We start from the raw sequence: 21,061 nt of genomic DNA on the forward strand, positions 1-21,061 counted from the left end.
ACCTCTGTGGTGCAACGATTATCCTTCCTGACCGTGACGCTTTCATGGATCGTCCGAGCTTAGGCGCACATGTTCGAGTCCTGGTTGGGGCAGACGATCCACAGACAACACAGCTCTTCATCCACCTCTAGGGGGTTCGTCGATGAAATGGGTACATGTTTCAGGCTAGGATATATATATATACATATATATATTCTTTCTTTCATACTATTCGCCATTTCCCGCGTTAGCAAGGTAGCGTTAAGAACAGAGGACTGGGCCCCTGAGGGAATATCCTCACCTGGCCTCGTTCTCTGTTCCTTCTTTTGGAAAATTAAAAAAAAAAACGAGAGGGGAGGATTTCCAGCCCCCCGCTCCCTCCCCTTTTAGTCGCCTTCTACGACACGCAGGGAATACGCTGGAAATCCTCCCCTCTCACTTTTTTTTTTTTTTTAAATTTTCCAAAAGAGGGAACAGAGAAGGGGCCCAGGTGAGGATATTCCCTCAAGGGCCCAGTCCTCTGTTCTCAACGCTACCTCGCTAATGCGGGAAATGGCGAATAGTATGAAAGAAGAAAAGAAAAGATATATATATATATATATATATATATATATATATATATATATATATATATATATATATATATATATGTATATATATATCTTTATTATTATTTTGCTTTGTCGCTGTCTCCCGCTTTAGCGAGGTAGCGCAAGGAAACAGACGAAAGAATGGCCCAACCCGCCCACATACACATGTATATAAATACATGTCCACACACGCACAATATACATACCTATACATTTCAATGTACACATATATATACACATATATACACATTCCCACGCATTTCCCGCGTGTCGTAGAGGGCGACTAAAGGGGACGGGAGCGGGGGCCTAGAGACCCTCCCCTCCTTGTATCTTAACTTTCTAAAAGGGGAAGCAGAAGGAGTCATGCGGGGAGTGCTCATCCTCCTTGAAGGCTCAGACTGGGGTCTCTAAATGTGTGTGGATGTAACCAAGATGAGAAAAATGGAGAGATAGGTAGTATGTTTGAGGAAAGGACCTAGGAGGTTTTGGCTCTGAGTGAAACGAAGCTCAAGGGTAAAGGGGAAGAGTGGTTTCGGAATGTTTTGGGAGTAAAGTCAGGGGTTGGTGAGAGGACAAGAGCACAGGAAGGAGTAGCACTACTTCTGAAGAAGTTGTGGGAGTATGTGATAGATAGTAAGAAAGTAAACTCTAGATTGATATGGGTAAAACTGAAAGTGGATGGAAAGAGATGGGTGATTATTGGTGCCTATACAACCGGTCATGAGAATAAAGATCATGAGAGGCAAGTGTTTTGGGAGCAGCTGAGTGAGTGTGTTAGCAGGTTTGATGCACGAGACCGGGTTATAGTGATGGAAGATTTGAATGCAAGGGTGAGTAATGTGGCAGTTGAGGAAATAATTGGTGTACATGGGGTGTTCAGTGTTGTAAATGGAAATGGTGAAGAGCTTGTAGATTTGTGTGTTGATTGGGAATACCTTGTTTTAAAAAGAAAGATATACATACGTATACGTATGTAAGTAGGAGAGAGGGCCAGAGAGCGTTATTGGATTACGTGTTAATTGATAGGCGCGGGAGAGATACTTTTGGATGTTAATGTGATGAGAGGAGCAGCTGGAGGGATGTCTGATCATTATCTTGAGGAGGCGAAGGTGAATATTTGTAGAGGTTTTCTGAAATGAAGAGAGAATGTTGGGGTGAAAAGAGTGGTGAGAGTAAGTCAGCTTAGAAACGAGACTTGTGTGACAAGTACCAGGAGAGATTTAGTGCAAAATGGAAAAAAGTGAGAGCAAATGACGTAAGGGGAGTGGAGGAGGAATGGGATGTATTTAGGGAAGCGGTGATGGCTTGCGCAAAAGATGCCTGTAGCATGAGAAAGGTGGGAGGTGGGTAGAAAGGGTAGTGAGTGGTAGGATGAAGAAGTAAGATTGTTTGTAAAGAGAAGAGAGAAGCATTTGGACGATTTTTGCAGGGAAATAGTGCAAATGACTGGGAGATATATAGAAGAAAGAGGAAGGATGTACAGAGAAAGGTGCAAGAGGTGAAAAAGAGGGCAAATGAGAATTGGGGTGAGAGAGTATCGTTAGATTTTAGGGAGAATAAAAAATGTTTTGGAAGGAGGTAATTAAGTGCGTAAGACAAGAGAACAAATGGGAATATCGGTGAAGGGGGTAAATGAGGTAAAAACAAGTAGTGGTGAAGTTAGAAGATGGAGTGAGTATTTTGAAGGTCTGTTGAATGTGTTTGATGTTAGAGTTGCAGATATAGGGTGTTTTGGTCGAGGTGGTGTGCGAAGTGAGAGGGTCAGGGAGAATGGTTTCGTAAACAGAGAAGAGGTAGTGAAAGCTTTGCGGCAGATGAAAGCCGGCAAGGCGACGGGTTTGGATGGTACTGCAGTGGAATTTATTAAAAAAGGAGGTGACTATGTTGTTGACTGGTTGGTGAGGATATTCAATGTATATATGGTTCATGGCGAAGTGCCTGAGGATAGTGGAATGAGTGCATAGTGCCATTGTACAAAGGCAAAGGGGATAAAAGTGATTGTTCAAATTACAGAGGTATAAGTTTGTTGAGTATTCCTGGGAAATTATATGGGAGGGTATTGACTGAGAGGGGGAAGGCATGGACAGAGCATCAGACTGGAGAAGAGCAGTGTGGTTTCAGAAGTGGTAGAGGATGTGTGGATTAGGTGTTTGTTATGAAGAATGTATGTGAGAAATACTTAGAAAAACAAATGGATTTGTATGTAGCATTTATGGATCTGGAGAAGGCATATGATAGAGTTGATAGAGATGTTCTATGGAAGGTATTAAGAGTATATGGTGTGGGAGGTAAGTTGCTGGAAGCAGTGAAAAGCTTTTATCGAGGATGTAAGACATGTGTACGAGTAGAAAGAGAGGAAAGTGATAGGTTCTCAGTTAATGTAGGTTTGCGGCAGGGGTGCTTGATGTCTCTATGGTTGTTTAATTTGTTTATGGATGGGGTTGTTATGAAGGTGAATGCAACAGTTTTGGAGAGAGGGGCAAGCATGCAGTCTGTTGTGGATGAGAGGGCTAGGAAAGTGAGTCAGCTGTTGTTTACTGAAAATACAATGCTAGTTGCTTATTCGGCTGAGAAACTGCAGAGGCTGGTGACTGAGTTTGGTAGAATGTGTGAAAGAAGAGACCAAATTGGAGGTGGAAAGATGGAGTGAAAAAGATTTTGAGTGATCGGGGCCTGAACATACTGGAGGGTGAAAGGCGTGCAAGGAATAGAGTGAATTAGAACGATGTGGTATACCGGGGTCGACGTGCTGTCAATGGACTAAACCAGGGCATGTGAAGCGTCTGGGGTATACCATGGAAAGTTTTGTAGGGCCTAGATGTGGAAAGGGAGCTGTGGTTTCGGTGCATTACACATGACAGCTAGAAACCGAGTGTGAACGAATGTAACCTTTGTTGTCTATTCCTAGAGCTACCTCGTGCACATGCGGAGGGAGGGGGTGTTATTTCATGTGTGGTGGGGTGGCGACGGGAATAAATAAAGGCAGCAAGTATGAATATGTACATGTGTATATATGTATATATCTATGTATGTATATGTACTTATACGTTGAAGTGTATAGGTATGCATTTGTGCGTGTGTGGGCGTGTATGTATATACATTTTTATGTGGGTGGGTTGGGCCATTCTTTCGTCTGTTTCCTTGCACTACCTCGCTAACGCGGTAGACAGCGACATGGGATAGGGAAGAGAGAATGCTTCCCACGTTTTCCCTGCGTGTCGTAGAAGGCGACTAAAAGAGGAGGGAGCGGGGGGCTGGAAATCCTTTCCTATGTTTTTTTTTCTCTTTTTTTTTAATTTTCCAAAAGAGGACTAGAGAAGGGGGCCAAGTGAGGATATTCCCTCGAAGGCTCAGTCCTCTGTTCTTAATGCTACTTCGCTAACACGGAAAATGGCAAATAGTATGAATATATATATATATATATATATATATATATATATATATATATATATATATATATATTATCCCTGGGGATAGGGGAGAAAGAATACTTCCCACGTATTCCCTGCGTGTCGTAGAAGGCGACTAAAAGGGAAGGGAGCGGGGGGCTGGAAATCCTCCCCTCTCGTTTTTTTTTAATTTTCCAAAAGAAGGGACAGAGAAGGGGGCCAGGTGAGGATATTCCCTCAAAGGTCCAGTCCTCTGTTCTTAACGCTACCTCGCTAATGCGGGAAATGGCGAATAGTATGAAAAAAAAAAAAAAAAAAAAAAAAATATATATATATATATATATATATATATATATATATATATATATATATATTCATTTATTTATTTATTTATTTTGCTTTGTCGCTGTATCCCGCGTTTGCGAGGTAGCGCAAGGAAACAGACGAAAGAAATGGCCCAACCCACCCCCATACACATGTATGTACATACACGTCCACACACGCAAATATACATACCCATACACCTCAATGTACACATACACACAGACACATACATATATACACATGCACACAATTCACACTGTCTGCCTTTATTCATTCCCATCGCCACCTCGCCACACATGGATTAACATCCCCCTCCCCCCTCATGTGTGCGAGTTAGCGCTAGGAAAAGACAACAAAGGCCCCATTCGTTCACATTCAGTCTCTAGCTGTCATGCAATAACGCCCGAAACCACAGCTCCCTTTCCGCATCCAGGCCCCACACAACTTTCCATGGTTTACCCCAGACGCTTCACATCCCTGATTCAATCCATTGACAGCACGTCGATCCCGGTATACCACATCGATCCAATTCACTCTATTTCTTGCCGCCTTTCACTCTCCTGCCATGTATAGGCCCCAATCACTCAAAATCTTTTTCACTCTATCTTTCTACCTCCAATTTGGTCTCCCACTTCTCCTCGTTCCCTCCACCTCCGACACATATATCCTCTTGGTCAATCTTTCGTCACTCATTCTCTCCATGTGCCCAAACCATTTCAAAACACCCTCTTCTGCTCTCTCAACCACGCTCTTTTTATTTCCACACATCTCTCTTATTCTACATTACTTACTCGATCAAGCCACCTCACACCACATATTGTCCTCAAACATCTCATTTCCAGCACATCCACCTTCCTGCGCACAACTCTATCCAAAGCCCACGCCTCGCAACCACACAACATTGTTGGAACCACTATTCCTTCAAACTTACCCATCTTTGCTTTCGAGATAATGTTCTCGACTTCCACACATTCTTCAAGGCTCCCAGGATTTTCGCCCCCTCCCCCACCCTATGATTCACTTCCGCTTCTATGGTTCCATCCGCTGCCAGATCCACTCCCAGATATCTAAAACACTTTACTTCCTCCAGTTTTTCTCCATTCAAACTTACCTCCCAGTTAACTTGACCCTCAACCCTACTGTACCTAATAACCTTGCTCTTATTCACATTTACTCTTAACTTTCTTCTTTCACACACTTTACCAAACTCAGTCACCAGCTTCTGCAGTTTCTCACATGAATCAGCCACCAGCGATGTATCATCAGCGAACAACAAGTGACTCACTTCCCAAGCTCTCTCATCCCCAACAGACTTCATACTTGCCCCTCTTTCCAAAACTCTTGCATTCACCTCCTAACAACCCCATCCATAAACAAATTAAACAATCATGGAGACATCACACACCCTTGCCGTAAACCTACATTCACTGAGAACCAATCACTTTCCTCTCTTCCTACACGTACACATGCCTTACATCCTCGATAGAAACTTTTCACTGCTTCTAACAACTTGCCTCCCACACCATATATTCTTAGTACCTTCCCCAGAGCATCTCTATCAACTCTATCATATGCCTTCTCTAGATCCATAAATGCTACATACAAATCCATTTGCTTTTCTAAGTATTTCTCATATATAAAAGCTTTGCGGAAGATGAAAGACGGCAAGGCGTCGGGTTTGGATGGTATCGCAATGGAATTTATTAAAAAATAGGGTGACTGTATTGTTGACTGGTTGGTATGGATATCTAATGTATGTATGACTCATGGTGAGGTGCCTGAGGATTGGCGGAATGCATGCATAGTGCCATTGTACAAAGGCAAAGGGGATAAAGGTGAGTGCTCAAATTACAGAGGTATAAGTCTGTTGAGTATTCCTTGGAAATTATATGGGAAGGTATTGATTGAGAGGGTCAAGGCATGTACAGACCATCAACTGGGGAAGAGCAGTGTGGTTTCAGAAGTGGTACAGGATGTGAGGATCAGGTGTTTGCTTTGAAGAATGTATGTGAGAAATACTTAGAAAAGCAAATGGATTTGTATGTAACATTTATGGATCTGGAGAAGGCATATGATAAAGTTGATAGAGATGCTCTGTGGAAGGTATTAAGAATATATGGTGTGGGAGGCAAGTTGTTAAAAACAGTGAAAAGTTTTTATCGAGGATGTAAGGCATGTGTTCGTGTAGGAAGAGAGGAAAGTGGTTCTCAGTGAATGTCAGTTTGCGGCAGGGGTGTGTGATGTCTCCATGGTTGTTTAATCTGCTTATGGATGGGGTTGTTAGGGAGGTGAATGCAAGAGTTTTAGAGAGAGGGGCCATGCACTGTGTTGTGGATGAGAGAGCTTGGGGAGTGAGTCAGTTGTTGTTTGCTGATGATAAAGCGCTGGTGGCTGATTCGGGTGAGAAACTGCAGAAGCTGGTGACTGAGTTTGGTAAAGTGTGTACAAGAAGAAAGCTGAGAGTAAATGTGAATAAGAGCAAGGTTATTATGTACAGTAGGGTTGAGGGACAAGTCAGTTGGGAGGTAAGTTTGATTGGAGAAAAACTGGAGGAAGTGAATACGAATACTAAAAAAACTGATTTTGATGTTGCTTTTCAAATAACGACACTATCAGTAAAACCTTAAGTAAAAGTAGGCTAAATTGTCAGGATATTGGGAATGTTTACGCCGTTAAATGTAAGGCATGTAAAGATGTATAGACGGGTAAAACAGAGACTGAGAGATGCTATTGGCACAGTCATTCAGTACACAGAGGTGACCACAGTAATGTTATTGCTAAACATTGGCAAGAAAATGATCACCCTGGAGACCTTAACAACCCAGTCATATTGTACCTCTCATCAGATTATACTGCCCGTAATGTCACTGAATCTGTCTTAACTGCTGATATTCATAGCTTTAATGTATCCCCAGGTAACTTTAGAGCACATCCTTTTGTCAACCAAATCATTATGAAAGAATTATCAAGACAAGATAGAATAAGAAAAGAAGCTGAACACGCATTTCGTTACCCAGGCCACTCATCCCCTCATAACCCTTAAACGGCCAGGTCGGTGTCTACTCTGGCATGGAGGTAACATGCTGTACAAGCCTGTGTACTGGTGTTGGGTGTTGAGACTTTGTGAATTATTTACGCCTGATGAGGCTGATTGTCTCCATGAGCCATGTCGTGTACTGTCAAGTCTGAATAAGATACCTGAACTTCTACTGAAGTGCGATTTACCCTTCATAAAATTGTCAAGGAGTAGTGTGGTCGTCAGGTTGAATATATATATATATATATATATATATATATATATATATATATATATATATATATATATATATATATATATATATCTTTCTTTTAAACTATTCGCCATTTCCCGTGTTAGCGAGGTAGCGTTAAGAACAGAGGACTGGGCCTTTTTTGGAATATCCTCACCTAGCCCCCTTCTCTGTTCCTTCTTTTGGAAAATTAAAAAAAAAACGAGAGGGGAGGATTTCCAGCCCCCCGCTCCCTCCCCTTTTAGTCGCCTTCTACGACACGCAGGGAATACGTGGGAAGTATTCTTAATCCCCTATCCCCAGGGATAATATATATATATATATATATATATATATATATATATATATATATATATATATAGAGAGAGAGAGAGAGAGAGAGAGAGAGAGAGAGAGAGCGTCGATAAGATGACTTTGGTTAAGCCCTCAGTGGTACGTGCCGTCTCAGCTAACAAAAAAAACCTTACCTCTCGCCAGAGACAGGCATATGAGATACTATATAAAAAAGATATCAATGAATATGTAAGTGTTATTGATATATCCGAATGACGCTTGTATGTTTGAGCTGGCAGTATGCTTAGACGGTGATCGTATCTTCAAATGTTCGTAGGATGTAGTGTGTAGTATGACTCACACTGTCCCTCATAAGTTATTTGCTCATATACACTGTCTCTCACAGTGTGTAGTATTACTTGCACAACTTTCCCTCATAACTTATTTCCTCATGTACGCTGTCTCTCAGAGTGTGAAGTGTGGCTCAAACACACGTGTTCCTCATAGCTGGCTTGCTTATATACACACTCCCTCACAGTGTGTAGTATGGCTCACACAACTTTCCATCATAACCTATTTCCTCATATACTCTATCTCTCACAGTGTGTAGTATGGCTTATACACACATGTGTCCCTCATAACTTGCTTGCTCATATACACTTTCTCTCACACACGACTCTCTCGGCAACCACTGGTTCTTGCACAATCCTCCTCTCACGCCACACCCTCATCATACCTACCACTGATGTTAATTTTCCACAGTAGAAATCAGAATCCTAAAAGGCTGCATGAAACCAACCTTTTCCCTAACCAAAAAATGTTTTAACACTCTCTTACCCTGATTTTGATTTGCGCATATTACAAATGCTAGCCAGGTGTTCTCGGCGATTAATTTTCTTAAGCTTTTATGGAATGTTTAAGAGTGAACAGAAAGTTCATGTGTGAGTAGACTGCTAAAACATTGTTGATATCCTTAGGTGTTAGTAGAACGTTAAAAATATTGTAGATATATAAAAGTGTTGGTCGTTTAAGCAAATGCTACTACTAAGTTTGTGTTGCTGGTGCGTTTAAAAGTTTAACGTTATCTTTAAATGAAGTGTAGTGTGTTTATATCTTATCAATAGGTTTAAATTTTCAATCAGAATCGTACTCTTATACACTAGTGATATGTTTATATGAGTGATTGTGTGTGTGTGTGTGTGTGTGTGTGTGTGTGTGTGTGTGTGTGTGTGTGTGTGTGTGTTTATGTTAAAATGCTTCTGGGCAGTGTAGATATTTATGTAAGTTTAGGCGTTACTGGTGTACGTAACTGATGATCGAATGTTACAACTGCTGGTATGCTTAGTTTGTGACGGTAAATTTGAGTTCTCATAGTATGTAATGCGTATCATGAGTCATCCAGACTCTCACATACGAGAACTCTCACTATCACTTCTGACTCGTATCCTCTCCCTTACTCAGCACTTACGCATCCACTAATGACTGGTACACGCTCTCCCCCACACAGTACTCTCACAAACACACCACCCTTTCCCTCACACTGCAATTTCACAGTCGCTCCAGGCTCATACGCATTCTCCCTCACAATGCACCCTCATCATAAATCTCATTCAGTAAATTGAATTTTCCACATGAGAGATCAGAATTACCAAAAGGCTACACGGTTAATTATCTCTTAATTCAGTGATTACAACCTTTTCATGAACCGAAAAATGTTTTGCCAATATCCAGTCTGATCATCATTTACGTATATAACAAAGGATAAACAGGAGCTCCTCGCATTTAATCAAAACATTTGATATATTTTTTGAAGTTTTTATGGTGAGTTTAAGTGTTGACGGAATGCCCATGAGTGAGTGTATATTTAAGATGAAGATGATGTTCATAAATATTGGTTGGTGGCAAATGTATATACTAATTCTATACTTGTTGCTGACATGTGTATTACTGACATGTCTGTATGAGTTGGTATCACATTGATAATTTTTTATTGTTTCGATGTTCTTAGTGTGTTTCGGTTTAGATTGTAAGCTTAAATGCTAATGAGAGTTTTATATCATAGTTCTATTTGTATGAGATTATGGCATTTCTAAATGCTACCAAAACACGTAGGTTTTGATGTATGTTCAAGTGTCACTGATATGTCTAACTGTTGGCAGTATGTTAGCGATGTTAGAGTTGTTAGTATGCTTCAGATGGTGGTGACATCTATGTGTTTGTGGGATGTAGTATACAACATCGATCATACATGAAACTCTCTAACAAAACAGATAATATGTGCTGATACAGAATCCCTCACACGTCACATTCACAGCCCTACTGCCTCACATACACTCCTCACATGGCTAGTTTCCCACAACAAAAATTAGGATAATGGAAATGCTCTGTGGTCAACTGTCTTTTGATTAGATGTTCACAATCTTTTCATTATTCGAAAAATATTCTAACACTGTCCACTGATCTTCACTGTGCGTATATTACAAAGGATGACCAAGGGTTCTCGACAAATAATTAAAACCTTTAATATAGTTAAGTGTTTATGGTTTGTTTAAATACTGATAGAATGTTTATGTGTGAGTTGGTTGTTAAAGAACCGATGATATTCCTAAGCACTGGCGGTCAGTTGAAGCTTTACAGGAGCACTAAAGTGTTGATGGCATATATGATATTTATATTTAGTTGACATATAGAATGTGGTTGAAGCGCTTTTGAGGATTATATATGTTGTTGGGGTGTGTTGCTAGAATGTTCAGATATTACGGGGAAGTGAAGCAACTGTTGTATGTTTAGGTATGTTTAATTGTTGATTGTGTGTTAGTGCTGTCAGTATGCTTAGATGATGGTATACCTCTCATTGTTTATGGGATGCAGTGTGTAGTATGGAGAATGCAAAGTCTCTCATATAATAGCTCTCAAAGTCAATTTTTGCTCATATACACACCTCACATTATCACTCATTATCACTCTCGTAAAAGACTACTTGCTCCTGTACGCTCTTCCTCGCACTGTTCCTACTAGTTTCTACGTCCTCTCCCTCACATAGCGCTCTCATACAGAACATATCAGACCGCCTCTCAATGCCACTCATATACACTCTCCCGCTCCTAGCACTCTCACATCCACAAGTGAATCAGATCCTTCACAGATCACTCCCACAACTACTGCTGGCTCGCACTGAACCCGCTATTTATATACTAGGGATTCATCACTCTCTTCCACACAATTTACTTTAACAGCTGACGTTGTCTCGCATACATTCTTCCTCACAGAGTAATGTCACGTCCACGTTTCCCCTCACAGGCTCTTTCACACTCCTACACGCTGTCCCTAATACTAACTTTGATTGTCATAAATTAATTTTCCCCTGTAGAAATAAACACACTCTCCCTCACACTGCGCCTTTACGATAATCCAGTTTGTATAATGTTCATTTTCCGCGTTGAAATCAGAATCGCAAAAAGGATACAACGTTGATAATTATCTTTTGGTTGGATGTTCGCAAACCTATTCATTAGCCAAAAATGTTTTAATACTGTCCAGGCTTGATCTTCATTTGCCTATAGTGCAATGGATAAGCAGAGGTTTTCGGCATCTATTTAAAACTTTTGTTGTTGTTCAGTGTTTATAGTTGGATGGTGACAGAACGTTCGTAATTGATTGGAACGTTGAGGTATCTTTGATTTTCTTGAGTGCTGGTGAAATGGTTGAGTTAAAGGTGTACTGAAGCGTCGATGAACACTGTTATTATTATATGTGTTGCTGGGAGGTTTTATCACAGGCGTTATGTTTTTTAATTTGCTGATATCTTGAGGTTCTGGTGGTAGGGTTCAAGTTTACTTCTCTTGTGCATCCCAGTTCTTGGGAAGTCATAGTAATATATTCCAGCACATTATTTCTATCCTCCTCGCTGAACACTTGAAGAAGAAGGCCCTGATCACCTCTGGCTCGTCTTTACTATCAACTGCTGATAAAGCGCGTAGGAAATCATCTTTGTTGGTGGGTTTTCTACATAAGGAAAAGCGCGGCCCACTGTTTGTCTTTATTAGTACATCCAGAAATGGAATACGCCCAACCTTTCCTTTTTATACAGTCAAATATAATCTCGTTTGTACGCTGCTCAGCGTCCTAAGTTTATTTTCTCTCTAATTCATCGTCCATGTATCTCAATCATGTTGAATTCCTCCCAGTCATTCTCAAGAATTCCTCCTCTTCCAATGTTACCATAAAAAAGTAAGACATTACTGCGTTCAGTAGTGACCCTCATTGTGTTATTTGTGTTCTTGTTGGTAGAAAGTAAACAGGTTGACCCGCTGGGCGTATCTTACACCGTCAGACTTAGGTAACGGTAGGGCTTCGTCATATATGTTGTCCACTGTTCTTATGGCTACATCCACGGGTATATTGGTGAATTAAGCTTTCACGTCAAAGCCCACCATTATCTTTGAAGACTGTGTCTCGCGACTGCTAGGGACCATTCTTGAACAAGATCTACACAAGGAGTTCCAACATACTGTAAGACACTGTCAAAATCGAAAGCAAGAACGATTGCTGGGAGATTCGAGCAAGCTTTACAGGAAGTAGATAACAATGAGGATAGTCATAGCACAGGTGGATGAAGGAGGTAGTGTCATGGTGATGGAAGAGACTACTCCTTCGCCAAAGGTGACTTTTCACTCGCTGTGTAACGTTTTGCAGACAGAGCCAGAGGTGGAAGGATGGAGTGAAATAGATCTTGAGCGTTCGGGGCCTGAACATACAGGAGGGTGAAAGGCGTGCAAGAAATAGAGTGAATTGGTACGATGTGGTATACCGGGGTGGACGTGCTGTCAATGGATTGAACCAGGGCATGTGAAGCGTCTGGGGTAAACGATGGAAAGTTTTGTGGGGCCTGGATGTGGAAAGGGAGCTGTGATTTCGGTGCATTACACATGACAGCTAGAGACTGAGTGTGAACGAATGTGGCCTTTTTTTGTCTTTTCCTAGTGCTACCTCGCGGGGGGCATTGCTATTTCATGTGTAGCGGGGTAGCGACGAGAATGGATGAGGGCAGCAAGTATGAATATAATGTATATATGTATATATGTATATGTCTGTGTATGTATATGTGTATATATACGTTGAAATACATAGGTATGTATATGTGCGTGTGTGGGCGTTTATGTATATACTTGTGTAAGTGGGTGGGTTGAGCCATTCTTTCGCCTGTTTCCTTACGCTACCTCGCTGACGTGGGAGATGGCGATTAAGTATAATATGATTTCATATATGTATATATATATATATACATATATATATATATATATATATATATATATATATATATATATATATATATATATATATTTATGAGGTTATTTCACAAAATTGAGTATATGATTGATTTTGCAACCTGCTAATCTCTTGGAACGTACGAGGTTGGTTCACTCAGTATATGATACGCATGGTATGCGTGTTTTTTTATTGTCTGAAGTTCAGTGTAGTTGAGGGCTAACATGTATATCGGTCTGGTATATGTTATATAATTCTAAAATCGTTCTTCATTGAAAACGTTAGATTTTTTCTAACTAGGATTTATATGGTAAAACATCATTGAAGATTAACCATCCTTTATCGCTTCAAAGTATTTGCACCACGCCTCTGTACACGCGCCTCTGTACACATATTGTTTAATTTTTGCGTTGCAACGCGCGGGAAAAGTTGGACGGTAGTTGCTGTTTATTTGTTTTCCAGTTGTACCAGCGGTTATAACATCTCGCCTGTTTGGTTCTTTTTCTGCGGTGTTGTTGCTGCTGCTACTGCCGTACCTGTTGATGCAGATGATGAAACGGAATCTTAATCATTTATGTCAATTGAGTATTTACCTTGGGGACGAAAGTGGCTCATTGGTTACAACTTAAGCATTCGTCTGTTAACACCATTGGTCCTTAGCTCGAGCTAAGCTGCCAGCCTGAACAAGCGGAAGCTACTTCCTCTTAGTCAGGCCAGCTGAAGTAAAAAGCGGGTTATCATCTTCCATTACGTGGTTATCTTGTTTGCCAAGGTCGAGAATAAGTTATTCCACTGTAAAGCCTACACGCTTCGTATGCCTATAGCCCTGAGTCAAATACGTGAGTAAGATGAATATACAGGGTCAGTAGTGCTACTTACACGCCATCTGAACTAGATCAGGCCGTGTATATCCCTTGTTAAGAATTGTTGTGAGATAGGCAGGTAGATATATATAAGAGAGAGAGAGAGAGAGAGAGAGAGAGAGAGAGAGAGAGAGAGAGAGAGAGAGAGAGAGAGAGAGGACTAATCTGAGTCACGGTATTCATGCTGTAGTAACTCTGGCAACAAACTACATAATCTTCCTCACAGCTGCGTCTGCCTTAACAAGGATCCAGTGCTAAGACCGTATCCTGGCCTCCTGCTGGCTCCGGAACTCTGTGAGCGAGCGATGCCTCAGTCTAGCTAGAGTTCCGTCCCTCCTGACCCAGGGAAGTGGCCCGGAAAAACTCCCCCACTGTCAATTAAAGTTAAGAGAAGGTTAACCATACAAGACGTTTTTCTTGCAAAGTATGAGTAACCTTGGCTTGGAAGTGGAGAATATTTTTCTACTTTGCTTCTGTCGATGTGCTTGTGGCTGATGAGATGGGGGTTTTTGTTATGCTTTTGTTTGTATAAATAAGTGTACTCTCAGCAGGCGATCTTCTCGTAGAATTGATTACTTAAGTTCCATAAGAGCGAAGATCGCATCCTTCTTCTTACACTTGATTTATATTTTTTCTTTTGATATTTTTTGTTGATCTTACGGTGATATGGAAGTCTATCTCATAGTCTCTGTTTAATCGATGACTCTTATGTTCCTTATATGCAGTCTAGCCAGACATCTGTTCGCCTGTTTCTTTCATTATAAAAAGAATCCCTTCATTTTTATGTATATTTTGACTGATAATTTCTGTCTGTAAGATTCAGATATTAAGGAACTTAGCAAATATCCATGAAGACTTTTAAAATCAATATTCGTGGTCCCTACATGACCAAGGCACTCGGCATACTCCAATTGTAGAATGAATTATGAACATCATTGTAACAAGATGCTCGAAACAACGTACCATGTTACATACACGCACACACACTATCTAGCAATGAGGTTACACCATAAACTAGGCGAATACCTTTTGCCAACAAGCCCTGATCCTTTACTCTCTGTACTTCTTCAATCTTTTGCATCTGCTGGACCGTGAATATCCTTCGTTTAAGTGTAGATGAAGACACACTGATGATGATGGTGTGTGAGATGACAGTGGCGATCTTATTGTGAAGACGGATTACGAGACCACAGCTATGATGTTGAGGGCTAAAGATAGAGCGATGATATATGACTAGATCATTGCGATGACAGTGCATCAGGGGAAACTGCTAATGAGAGGAGAGTAAGGAGGAAGGTGTGATGAGCTATAAGGGAGAGGTAGAGAAGTGAAGATGCTTAAAATAGAAGGGTGGTGAAGGGAGGAGAGCTATACCAGGTCTAGGTGGGAGGATGACTATAAGTTTCCCAAGAAAGAGTTGGGGTACGGCAGGAGGACAGAGTCGAGGATGGGCATAAAATGAATAGTTTCCCAGGAAGAAATTATGGTATGGCGAGAGGAGAGAGAGGTGAGTGTGGGCTGTCATTCTGGGAACAGAGCAGAATAGAGGGTTCGTTTTCCAGGAATGATCTATATACGGCAGAGAGAGAGAGAGAGAGAGAGAGAGAGAGAGAGAGAGAGAGAGAGAGAGAGAGAGAGAGAGAGAGAGAGAGGAGGGTGGAAGGTAAGTCTGGGAATAAAATAGAGGGAGAGAAAGAAATCACGGGGATGTACAGGGATAGAGGTAAGCTGAGGAGCGCGGGATGAATGATACACGATTGGGTTAGTATCATCTGGAGAGGGGAAGTCCTCCCCAACCTCCCTCTGCCCCACCACGGCCACGGACGAGCACTGATGATGTAGCCAATTAAGACTTAGTCAGGGCTCATAGCGCTTGATCGAGTCTTTTACTCCGCCGGCCCTTTGCCGCCTCGCAAAAGTTAGTTTTAGACTTTAACTACTTCCTCGCTGGTTCTAGGGCGAGGCTAGAGGATTCTTGAGGAGTGGAGCGGTGATGGTGATGAGGATGGCGTTGTTGGTGAAGATGATGGTGTTGGTGATGGTGATAGTGGTGTTGAAAGTGATGATAGAGATGGTGATGATAGTAGATGGTCGGGGTGATGGTAGTATTGATGATAGTTGTGATGGTGTTTGTAGTAGCTGTGATGATAGTAATGGTGATTGTGCTACATGTGTTACGGCAGTGGGATGCAGAAGATGGCGGACATGATGATGATGATGATGATGAAATTGCAGGGTGGCTGGAGTAATGATGGTGTTGGTGTAGGTGTTGTCTATTTCCATTCTAAGCCCGCTCCCATCTTGAACTCGGCAACCTGTACTCCCGAGCACAGTCCCACAGCCGTCGACAAATGCCCAACCATACTGTTCCTTTCACGTTCAACTTGGCTTCATTCACATCCAGAACTTGCAGGTTCTTCTCTTCAAGCATAGCGCCCTAGCTCGCTCCCTTACACCCAGATATATCCAGGCATCGCAGGACGAGCCTTCAAGGACAAATTCTATCATGGTTCTTCCTCGTGTCCTTGTGTTTAGAAAGTGGCACTACAAGATGGGGGGAGTTACCGTTCCTGCTCATTTGTCACCACTTACGAAACGCTGAAGATATTTTTGGGGGGTAAATTCTTACTCACCTGTCTATAGGGATACCACTATTTCTCTTGCTGCCAATGATAATGATAATAATAATAATGATAATGATAATAATAATAATAATAATCATATTTTGCTTGACATTCTACTCGACTGTTGATGACATACAATGATAATTCTCGTATTGATAATGACTATCCATATCATTATCAATAAAGGTATCACAAATGCTATTATTGTCATTTTTATTATAATAATTATTATTATTGTTATCATCATTATCATCATTATCATTATCATCATTATTATTATTATTATTGATATCATTATTATCATTATTATTGTTATTATTATTATCATTATCATAATTATCATTATTATCATTATTGTTATTATTATTATTATTATTATTATTATCATTATTATTATTAGATTAAAAAGGGTAGTGAATGATGGGATGAAGAAGTAAGATTGTAAGTGAAAGAAAAGGAGGTGCTTGGACGATTTTTGCAGGGAAGTAGTGCAAATGACCGGGAGATATATAAAGGAAAGCGGCAGGAGGTCAAGAGAAAGGTGCAAGAGGTGAAAAAGAGGGCAAATGAGAGTTGGGGTGAGAGAGTATCATTAATCTTAGGGAGAATAGATGTTTTGGAAAGAGGCATATAAAGTGCGTAAGACAAGTGAACAAATGGGAACATCGGTGAAGAGAGCAAATGGGGAGGTAATAACAAATAATGATGAAGTGAGATGAGTGAATATTTTGAAGGTTTGTTGAATGTGTTTGATGATAGAGTGGCAGATATAGGGTGTTTTCGTCGGGGTGGTGTGCGAGGTGAGAGGGTCAGGGAGAATGGTTTGGTGAACAGAGAAGAGGTAGGAAAAGCTTTACGGAAGATGAATGTCGGCAAGCCGGCGGGTTTGGATGGTAGTGCAGTGAAATTTGGGGTGACTGTGTTGTTGATTGGTTGGTAATGATATTCACTGTATGTATGGATCATGGTGAAGTGCCTGAGGATTGGCGGAATGCATGCATAGTGCCATTGTACAAAGGCAAAGTGATGAATGTTCAAATTACAGAGGCATATGTTTGTTGAGTATTCCTGAGAAATTATATGGGAGGGTATTGACTGCAAAGGTAAAGGCATGTACAGATCATCAGATTGACGAAGAACAGTGCGGTTTCAGAAGTAGTAGAGGATGTGTGGATCACGTGTTTGTTTTGAAAAAATGTATGTGAGAAATAGAAAAACAAATGGATTTGTATGCAGCATTTATGGATCTGGAGAAGGCATATGATAGAGTTGGTAGAGATGCTTTGTGGAAGGTTTTAAGTGTACATTGTGTGGGATGTAAGTTGCTAGAAGCAGTGAAAAGTTTTTACCAAGGTTAAAGGAAGAGAGGAAATCTGGGAGCGTTGGAGAATGTTTGAAAGGCGAGAACGTTATCTCGGAGAGCAAAAAAAAGTTGTTTGAAGGAATAGTGGTTCCAACACTGTTATATGGTTGCGAGGTATGGGCTATAGATAGGGGTGAGCGGAGGAGGGTGGATGTGTTGGAAATGAAATGTTTGAGGACAATATGTAGTGTGGGGTGGTTTGATCGAGTAAGTAATGAAAGGGTAAGAGAGATGTGTGGTAATAAAAAGAGTGTGGTTGAGAGAGCAGATGAGGGTGTGTTGAAATGGTTTGGTCACCTGGAGAGAATGAGTGAGGAAAGATTGACCAAGAGGACATATGTATTAGACGTGAAGGGAAGAAGGAGAAACGGGAGACTAAATTGGAGGTGGAAGGATGGAGTGAAAAAGATTTTGAGTGATCGGGGCCTGAACATACAGGAAATGTATATGTATGTATATGTGTGTATATGGGCGTTTATGTATATTTATGTGTGTGTGTATATATATATATATATATATATATATATATATATATATATATATATATATATATATATATATATATATTTTCTTTTAAACTATTCGCCATTTCCCGCGTTAGCGAGGTAGCGTTAAGAACAGAGGACTGGGCCTTTTTTGGAATATCCTCACCTGGCCCACTCTGTTCCTTCTTTTGGAAAATTAAAAAAAATATTTTTTTTTTTTTTTTTTTTTTTTTTTTTTATACTTTGTCGCTGTCTCCCGCGTTTGCGAGGTAGCGCGAGGAAACAGACGAAAGAAATGGCCCAACCCCCATACACACGTACATACACACGTCCACACACGCAGATATACATACCTACACAGCTTTCCATGGTTTACCCCAGACGCTTCACATGCCTTGATTCAATCCACTGACAGCACGTCAACCCCTGTATACCACATCGCTCCAATTCACTCTATTCCTTGCCCTCCTTTCACCCTCCTGCATGTTCAGGCCCCGATCACACAAAATCTTTTTCACTCCATCTTTCCACCTCCAATTTGGTCTCCCTCTTCTCCTCGTTCCCTCCACCTCCGACACATATATCCTCTTGGTCAATCTTTCCTCACTCATTCTCTCCATGTGCCCAAACCATTTCAAAACACCCTCTTCTGCTCTCTCAACCACGCTCTTTTTATTTCCACACATCTCTCTTACCCTTACGTTACTTACTCGATCAAACCACCTCACACCACACATTGTCCTCAAACATCTCATTTCCAGCACATCCATCCTCCTGCGCACAACTCTATCCATAGCCCACGCCTCGCAACCATACAACATTGTTGGAACCACTATTCCTTCAAACATACCCATTTTTGCTTTCCGAGATAATGTTCTCGACTTCCACACATTTTTCAAGGCTCCCAAAATTTTCGCCCCCTCCCCCACCCTATGATCCACTTCCGCTTCCATGGTTCCATCCGCTGACAGATCCACTCCCAGATATCTAAAACACTTCACTTCCTCCAGTTTTTCTCCATTCAAACTCACCTCCCAATTGACTTGACCCTCAACCCTACTGTACCTAATAACCTTGCTCTTATTCACATTTACTCTTAACTTTCTTCTTCCACACACTTTACCAAACTCAGTCACCAGCTTCTGCAGTTTCTCACATGAATCAGCCACCAGCGCTGTATCATCAGCGAACAACAACTGACTCACTTCCCAAGCTCTCTCATCCCCAACAGACTTCATACTTGCCCCTCTTTCCAGGACTCTTGCATTTACCTCCCTAACAACCCCATCCATAAACAAATTAAACAACCATGGAGACATCACACACCCCTGCCGCAAACCTACATTCACTGAGAATCAATCACTTTCCTCTCTTCCTACACGTACACATGCCTTACATCCTCGATAAAAACTTTTCACTGCTTCTAACAACTTGCCTCCCACACCATATATTCTTAATACCTTCCACAGAGCATCTCTATCAACTCTATCATATGCCTTCTCCAGATCCATAAATGCTACATACAAATCCATTTGCTTTTCTAAGTATTTCTCACATACATTCTTCAAAGCAAACACCTGATCCACACATCCTCTACCACTTCTGAAACCGCACTGCTCTTCCCCAATCTGATGCTCTGTACATGCCTTCACCCTCTCAATCAATACCCTCCCATATAGTTTACCAGGAATACTCAACAAACTTATACCTCTGTAATTTGAGCACTCACTCTTATCCCCTTTGCCTTTGTACAATGGCACTATGCACGCATTCCGCCAATCCTCAGGCACCTCACCATGAGTCATACATACATTAAATAACCTTACCAACCAGTCAACAATACAGTCACCCCCTTTTTTAATAAATTCCACTGCAATACCATCCAAACCTGCTGCCTTGCCGGCTTTCATCTTCCGCAAAGCTTTTACTACCTCTTCTCTGTTTACCAAATCATTTTCCCTAACCCTCTCACTTTGCACACCACCTCGACCAAAACACCCTATATCTGCCACTCTGTCATCAGACACATTCAACAAACCTTCAAAATACTCATTCCATCTCCTTCTCACATCACCACTACTTGTTATCACCTCCCCATTTACGCCCTTCACTGAAGTTCCCATTTGCTCCCTTGTCTTACGCACCCTATTTACCTCCTTCCAGAACATCTTTTTATTCTCCCTAAAATTTACTGATAGTCTCTCACCCCAACTCTCATTTGCCCTTTTTTTCACCTCTTGCACCTTTCTCTTGACCTCCTGTCTCTTTCTTTTATACTTCTCCCACTCAATTGCATTTTTTCCCTGCAAAAATCGTCCAAATGCCTCTCTCTTCTCTTTCACTAATACTCTTACTTCTTCATCCCACCACTCACTACCCTTTCTAAACAGCCCACTCTTCTCATGCCACAAGCATCTTTTGCGCAATCCATCACTGATTCCCTAAATACATCCCATTCCTCCCCCACTCCCCTTACTTCCATTGTTCTCACCTTTTTCCATTCTGTACACAGTCTCTCCTGGTACTTCCCCACACAGGTCTCCTTCCCAAGCTCACTTACTCTCACCACCTTCTTCACCCCAACATTCACTCCTCTTTTCTGAAAACCCATACTAATCTTCACCTTAGCCTCCA

General features: G+C 41.2%; 1 long non-coding RNA gene across 5 annotated transcripts in view; it reads left to right on the forward strand.

Moving 5' to 3' along the window:
- The window catches only part of LOC139754905 (uncharacterized), a 280,753-nt gene that overhangs the window by 132,324 nt on the left and 127,368 nt on the right, over positions 1–21,061 (forward strand). The window lies entirely within an intron of this gene.

The sequence above is a fragment of the Panulirus ornatus genome, chromosome 18 (assembly GCF_036320965.1).
Source record: "Panulirus ornatus isolate Po-2019 chromosome 18, ASM3632096v1, whole genome shotgun sequence".
Classification (NCBI taxonomy): Eukaryota; Metazoa; Arthropoda; class Malacostraca; order Decapoda; family Palinuridae; genus Panulirus; species Panulirus ornatus.